Source organism: Oncorhynchus gorbuscha, unplaced genomic scaffold (genome assembly GCF_021184085.1).
Source record: "Oncorhynchus gorbuscha isolate QuinsamMale2020 ecotype Even-year unplaced genomic scaffold, OgorEven_v1.0 Un_scaffold_947, whole genome shotgun sequence".
Classification (NCBI taxonomy): domain Eukaryota; kingdom Metazoa; phylum Chordata; class Actinopteri; order Salmoniformes; family Salmonidae; genus Oncorhynchus; species Oncorhynchus gorbuscha.
The window spans coordinates 212,501-220,124 of NW_025745891.1; positions in this window are offsets into that span (position 1 = coordinate 212,501).

Below are 7,624 nucleotides of genomic sequence, written 5' to 3' on the forward strand. Positions count from 1 at the left end.
TCCCTCCCTGTCCGTCATTAAGAAGACTGTGTGAATGGGAGAGATGCCTTCATTATCCCTGTTCTCTCTTGGTCTCCTCCTTCCTCTGGTTCTCTCTCCTACCTCCTCTGGTTCTCTCTCGGTCTCCTCCCTCCTCTGGTTCTCTCTCCTCCCTCCTCTGGTTCTCTCTCCTACCTCCTCTGGTTCTCTCTTGGTCTCCTCCTTCCTCTGGTTCTCTCTCGGTCTCCTCCCTCCTCTGGTTCTCTCTTTGTCTCCTCCCTCCTCTGGTTCTCTCTCCTCCCTCCTCTGGTTCTCTCTCCTCCCTCCTCTGGTTCTCTCTCCTACCTCCTCTGGTTCTCTCTCCTACCTCCTCTGGTTCTCTCTCCTCCCTCCTCTGGTTCTCTCTCCTCCCTCCTCTGGTTCTCTCTCCTACCTCCTCTGGTTCTCTCTCCTCCCTCCTCTGGTTCTCTCTCCTCCCTCCTCTGGTTCTCTCTTTGTCTCCTCCCTCCTCTGGTTCTCTCTCCTCCCTCCTCTGGTTCTCTCTCCTCCCTCCTCTGGTTCTCTCTCCTACCTCCTCTGGTTCTCTCTCGGTCTCCTCCCTCCTCTGGTTCTCTCTCCTCCCTCCTCTGGTTCTCTCTCCTCCCTCCTCTGGTTCTCTCTCGGTCTCCTCCCTCTGGTTCTCTCTCGGTCTCCTCCCTCCTCTGGTTCTCTCTTTGTCTCCTCCCTCCTCTGGTTCTCTCTCCTCCCTCCTCTGGTTCTCTCTCCTACCTCCTCTGGTTCTCTCTTGGTCTCCTCCCTCCTCTGGTTCTCTCTCTTTACTAACCGTGAAACATGAAGAGAACTGATCATGTGATCAGTCTGGGGGGGGGGGGTGGTGGTGGTAGTAAATGTAGATACTGATCATGTCAATGTGTTACCATTTGATGTGAGCAGTCTGGGGGGGTGTAATGTAGAAACCAATCATGTGTTACTAATTGATGTGATCAGTCTGGGGTGTAATGTAGAAACCAATCATGTGTTACTAATTGATGTGATCAGTCTGGGGGTAATGTAGAAACCAATCATGTGTTACTAATTGATGTGATCAGTCTGGGGGTAATGTAGAAACTGATCATGTCAATGTGTTACTAATTGATGGTATCAGTCTGGGGGGGTAATGTAGACAGTGATCATGTCAACGTGTTACTAATTGATGGTATCAGTCTGGGGGGGTAATGTAGAAACTGATCATGTCAATGTGTTACTAATTGATGTTATCAGTATGGGGGGGTAATGTAGTCATATATGTGATCAGCCTGGGGGGGGGGTAATGTAGTAATATATGTGATCAGCCTGGGGGAGGTAATGTAGAAACTGATCATGTCTTCTCTCTGATCCTAGATCTGTTAGATGTTCTGTTGTATACTTGATGTACGCCTGATTTACCTGATCATTAAAATACTGTACACTTTGAAGTGTGTGACTGATCCCTAATGTTACAATAGTGTACACTTTGAAGTGTGTGACTGATCCCTAATGTTACAATAGTGTACACTTTGAAGTGTGTGACTGATCCCTAATGTTACAATAGTGTACACTTTGAAGTGTGTGACTGATCCCTAATGTTACAATAGTGTGTGACTGATCCCTAATGTTACAATAGTGTACACTTTGAAGTGTGTGACTGATCCCTAATGTTACAATAGTGTACACTTTGAAGTGTGTGACTGATCCCTAATGTTACAATAGTGTACACTTTGAAGTGTGTGACTGATCCCTAATGTTACAATAGTGTACACTTTGAAGTGTGTGACTGATCCCTAATGTTACAATAGTGTACACTTTGAAGTGTGTGACTGATCCCTAATGTTACAATAGTGTACACTTTGAAGTGTGTGACTGATCCCTAATGTTAAAATAGCGTACACTTTGAAGTGTGTGACTGATCCCTAATGTTACAATAGTGTACACTTTGAAGTGTGTGACTGATCCCTAATGTTACAATAGCGTACACTTTGAAGTGTGTGACTGATCCCTAATGTTACAATAGTGTACACTTTGAAGTGTGTGACTGATCCCTAATGTTACAATAGTGTACACTTTGAAGTGTGTGACTGATCCCTAATGTTACAATAGTGTACACTTTGAAGTGTGTGACTGATCCCTAATGTTACAATAGTGTACACTTTGAAGTGTGTGACTGATCCCTAATGTTACAATAGTGTACACTTTGAAGTGTGTGACTGATCCCTAATGTTACAATAGTGTACACTTTGAAGTGTGTGACTGATCCCTAATGTTACAATAGTGTACACTCTGAAGTGTGTGACTGATCCCTAATGTTACAATAGTGTACACTTTGAAGTCTGTGACTGGTCCCCCGTGGATCGGCCGGGCCGGTGGCCTCCCCCCGTGGATCGGCCGGGCCGGTGGCCTCCCCCCGTGGATCGAGGACTCCAGGTTAAGAACCACTGTGTGCTGTAATAGATGACCATCGTGAATATCTCCACAGCTCTCTGCTGCCCCCCTCTGGGCCTCCGATGTAACAGCCACGTGTCTCTGACAGACGCTGGGCGATAATAGTGGTTAAATTTTCAGTAAGAATTCACACACTAAAACCACAGGATGCTTCATTCAGTAAGGTGATGACCAGGGTGTATTTTGGGAGATAACTGCCTTCAGCTCTGTGCTGTGTTCTCTGGTCTGAAGGCTGGTCGTGTTCTCTGGTCTGAAGGCTGGTCGTGTTCTCTGGTCTGAAGGCTGGTCGTGTTCTCTGGTCTGAAGGCTGGTCGTGTTCTCTGGTCTGAAGGCTGGTCGTGTTCTCTGGTCTGAAGGCTGGTCGTGTTCTCTGGTCTGAAGGCTGGTCGTGTTCTCTGGTCTGAAGGCTGGTCGTGTTCTCTGGTCTGAAGGCTGGTCGTGTTCTCTGGTCTGAAGGCTGGTCGTGTTCTCTGGTCTGAAGGCTGGTCGTGTTCTCTGGTCTGAAGGCTGGTCGTGTTCTCTGGTCTGAAGGCTGGTCGTGTTCTCTGGTCTGAAGGCTGGTCGTGTTCTCTGGTCTGAAGGCTGGTCGTGTTCTCTGGTCTGAAGGCTGGTCGTGTTCTCTGGTCTGAAGGCTGGTCGTGTTCTCTGGTCTGAAGGCTGGTCGTGTTCTCTGGTCTGAAGGCTGGTCGTGTTCTCTGGTCTGAAGGCTGGTCGTGTTCTCTGGTCTGAAGGCTGGTCGTGTTCTCTGGTCTGAAGGCTGGTCGTGTTCTCTGGTCTGAAGGCTGGTCGTGTTCTCTGGTCTGAAGGCTGGTCGTGTTCTCTGGTCTGAAGGCTGGTCGTGTTCTCTGGTCAAATTCCCTGTCTTAGGTCAGTTAGGATCAGCACTTTATTTTAGGAATATGAAATATCAGAATAATAGAGTGATTTATTTCAGCTATTATTTCTTTCATCACATTCCCACTGGGTCAGAAGTTTACATACACTCAATTAGTACTTGGTAGCATTGCCTTTAAATTGTTTAACTTGGGTCAAATGTAGATGTCCTAACCGACTTGCCAAAACTATAGTTTGTTAACGACAGACAGACAGACAGACAGACAGACAGACAGACAGACAGACAGACAGACAGACAGACAGACAGACAGACAGACAGACAGACAGACAGACAGACAGACAGACAGACAGACAGACAGACAGACAGACAGACAGACAGACAGACAGACAGACAGACAGAGTCCAGTGGAACAGAGTTTGTAAAGAACATTTATTTATTCTGAGAGGAATAAATCCATAGATGCATCACTGCAAGCACACCACGTTCCCACAGACTGGTTCATACTGTCAACACACAGCAGAGTAGCTAAACAACACACACACACACACACACACACACACACACACACACACACACACACACACACACACACACACACACACACACACACACACACACACACACACACACACACTCTCTCTTGCAGCGGGGCCCAGAAACCACTCTGGTCTCTGTCGATGCTCACAAGCGAACGTAAAAACAACTTTTTATTCTTAAAAACCAAACAAACAAAAACAGTACTATGGTCCCTCCCCCTTTTCAGTTCCCCCTCTGTTTTGACCATGGCTGTTCTAATTTAATATTCAGTTCCTCCCCCTCTGTTTTGACCATGGCTGTTCTAATTTAATATTCAGTTCCTCCCCCTCTGTTTTGACCATGGCTGTTCTAATTTAATATTCAGTTCCTCCCCCTCTGTTTTGACCATGGCTGTTCTAATTTAATATTCAGTTCCTCCCTCTGTTTTGACCATGGCTGTTCTAATTTAATATTCAGTTCCTCCCCCTCTGTTTTGACCATGGCTGTTCTAATTTAATATTCAGTTCCTCCCCCTCTGTTTTGACCATGGCTGTTCTAATTTAATATTCAGTTCCTCCCCCCTCTGTTTTGACCATGGCTGTTCTAATTTAATATTCAGTTCCTCCCCTCTGTTTTGACCATGGCTGTTCTAATTTAATATTCAGTTCCTCCCCCTCTGTTTTGACCATGGCTGTTCTAATTTAATATTCAGTTCCTCCCCCTCTGTTTTGACCATGGCTGTTCTAATTTAATATTCAGTTCCTCCCCCTCTGTTTTGACCATGGCTGTTCTAATTTAATATTCAGTTCCTCCCTCTGTTTTGACCATGGCTGTTCTAATTTAATATTCAGTTCCTCCCTCTGTTTTGACCATGGCTGTTCTAATTTAATATTCAGTTCCTCCCCCTCTGTTTTGACCATGGCTGTTCTAATTTAATATTCAGTTCCTCCCCCTCTGTTTTGACCATGGCTGTTCTAATTTACTATTCAGTTCCTCCCCCTCTGTTTTGACCATGGCTGTTCTAATTTAATATTCAGTTCCTCCCTCAGTTTTGACCATGGCTGTTCTAATTTAATATTCAGTTCCTCCCTCAGTTTTGACCATGGCTGTTCCTTTATTCTGGCAGTTACCTGGTGACCCAACACCAAAGAAAGGAGGAGAATGAGCGAGACTCAGGAAGATAGAAGCAGCGTTGGATAAACATCCAGCTATATTTATACACATGGAGGCGAGAGATGGGACTGGAGTCATGTGACCAGAAGCTGACAGACGCTGATCTTGAATCAGTTCTGTTTCCCCTCGATGCTTTAAGGTTAAGAGGGAAGAGGCTGATCCTAGATTTGTGGTTAGGGCCAACTTCTCCTCAGGGCGGTACAACCCATCTCAGATTGGGTCAGGATAGAGTCGGGAAGAGGAGAGAGATGGGACTGGAGTCATGACCAGAAGTTGTGGAGGTTTATGTAACGGAGGTGATTCTGTGAACATGAAAGACTTGTTTAGCTCTTAGAGATAATGCCTAGGCTCAGCCCTTCGCTCAGGAAGCTAACGCAAGTCTTGTGACCCGGGGTTCAAGCCATCGTGACCGGTGTCTGTCGTCATTAAACATGCAGCACTTTGGGGTCGGTCGATCACCTGGATGACCGACTGACCCCACCCAGATCACCCGGACATGAAGACAGGCCCAGATCACCCGGACATGAAGACAGGCCCAGATCACCCGGACATGAAGACAGGCCCGGATCACCCGGACATGAGGACAGGCCCGGACATGAAGACAGGCCCAGATCACCCGGACATGAAGACAGGCCCGGATCACCCGGACAAGAAGACAGGCCCAGATCACCCGGACAAGAAGACAGGCCCGGATAAAGCTCTCATGAAAATAAAAAGAACCCTAAGAAAGATACATTTACATTTTTAAATGATTATTGAGAACATAACATGTAATTATTTACAACTTTAAACACCTACAGCCTTCAGAACAAACCCACATCATAAAATCAGAATTTAAAAACATTTTTGTTGTTGCAAAATTATCCACATATTACTATATATATATATATATATATATTTATATATATATATTCATTACATATTACTCTATATATATTTTTTTCCATTACGTCAACATTCCAACTATTCTCTTAGCACGTAAAGAGAGGTTACCAGATAGACCTCACTGTGACGTTAGCAGGTTTAGGTGGGGGGGGGGACGTTACCAGATAGACCTCACTGTGACGTTAGCAGGTTTAGGTGGGGGGGGACGTTACCAGATAGACCTCACTGTGACGTTAGCAGGTTTAGGTGGGGGGGGTTACCAGATAGACCTCACTGTGACAATAGCAGGTTTAGGTGGTGGGGGGGGTTACCAGATAGACCTCACTGTGACGATAGCAGGTTTAGGTGGTGGGGGGGTTACCAGATAGACCTCACTGTGACGATAGCAGGTTTAGGTGGTGGGGGGCGTTACCAGATAGACCTCACTGTGACGATAGCAGGTTTAGGTGGGGGGGGGACGTTACCAGATAGACCTCACTGTGACGTTAGCAGGTTTAGGTGGTGGGGGGGTTACCAGATAGACCTCACTGTGACGATAGCAGGTTTAGGTGGTGGGGGGGCGTTACCAGATAGACCTCACTGTGACGTTAGCAGGTTTAGGTGGGGGGGGACGTTACCAGATAGACCTCACTGTGACGTTAGCAGGTTTAGGTGGGGGGACGTTACCAGATAGACCTCACTGTGACGTTAGCAGGTTTAGGTGGTGGGGGGACGTTACCAGATAGACCTCACTGTGACGATAGCAGGTTTAGGTGGTGGGGGGGGGACGTTACCAGATAGACCTCACTGTGACGTTAGCAGGTTTAGGTGGGGGGGCGTTACCAGATAGACCTCACTGTGACGATAGCAGGTTTAGGTGGTGGGGGGACGTTACCAGATAGACCTCACTGTGACGTTAGCAGGTTTAGGTGGTGGGGGGACGTTACCAGATAGACCTCACTGTGACGTTAGCAGGTTTAGGTGGGGGGGACGTTACCAGATAGACCTCACTGTGACGATAGCAGGTTTAGGTGGGGGGGACGTTACCAGATAGACCTCACTGTGACGTTAGCAGGTTTAGGTGGTGGGGGGACGTTACCAGATAGACCTCACTGTGACGATAGCAGGTTTAGGTGGGGGGGACGTTACCAGATAGACCTCACTGTGACGTTAGCAGGTTTAGGTGGGGGGACGTTACCAGATAGACCTCACTGTGACGTTAGCAGGTTTAGGTGGTGGGGGGACGTTACCAGATAGACCTCACTGTGACGTTAGCAGGTTTAGGTGGGGGGGGACGTTACCAGATAGATCTCACTGTGACGTTAGCAGGTTTAGGTGGGGGGGGTTACCAGATAGACCTCACTGTGACGTTAGCAGGTTTAGGTGGGGGGGCAGGTTTAGGTGGGGGGGGGGCGTTAACATAACATTGCTGTACCGTTTATATAAAGTCCCTGTTCACTTAAAAACACCCACAGTCATGATCTTCTTCTTCCTCCTCCTCCTCGTCTGGAACCCATCGGCATGGTAACGCATTGTATGGTAACCGCGGTGATTTGCCTGATGACGTCGGAGATCGTCACGGCAACGTGAGGGCTGGCGATAGGGTGGAGCGGAGGGATGGAGGGAGCGAGAGAGGAGAAAATAGATACAGTAAAGGGAGAGAGAGAGAATAGTGAGGGGGAGAGAGAGAATAGTGAGGGGGAGAGAGAATAGTGAGGGGGAGAGAGAGAGAGAATAGTGAGGGGGGAGAGAGAGAATAGTGAGGGGAGAGAGAATAGTGAGGGGGAGAGAGAGAGAATA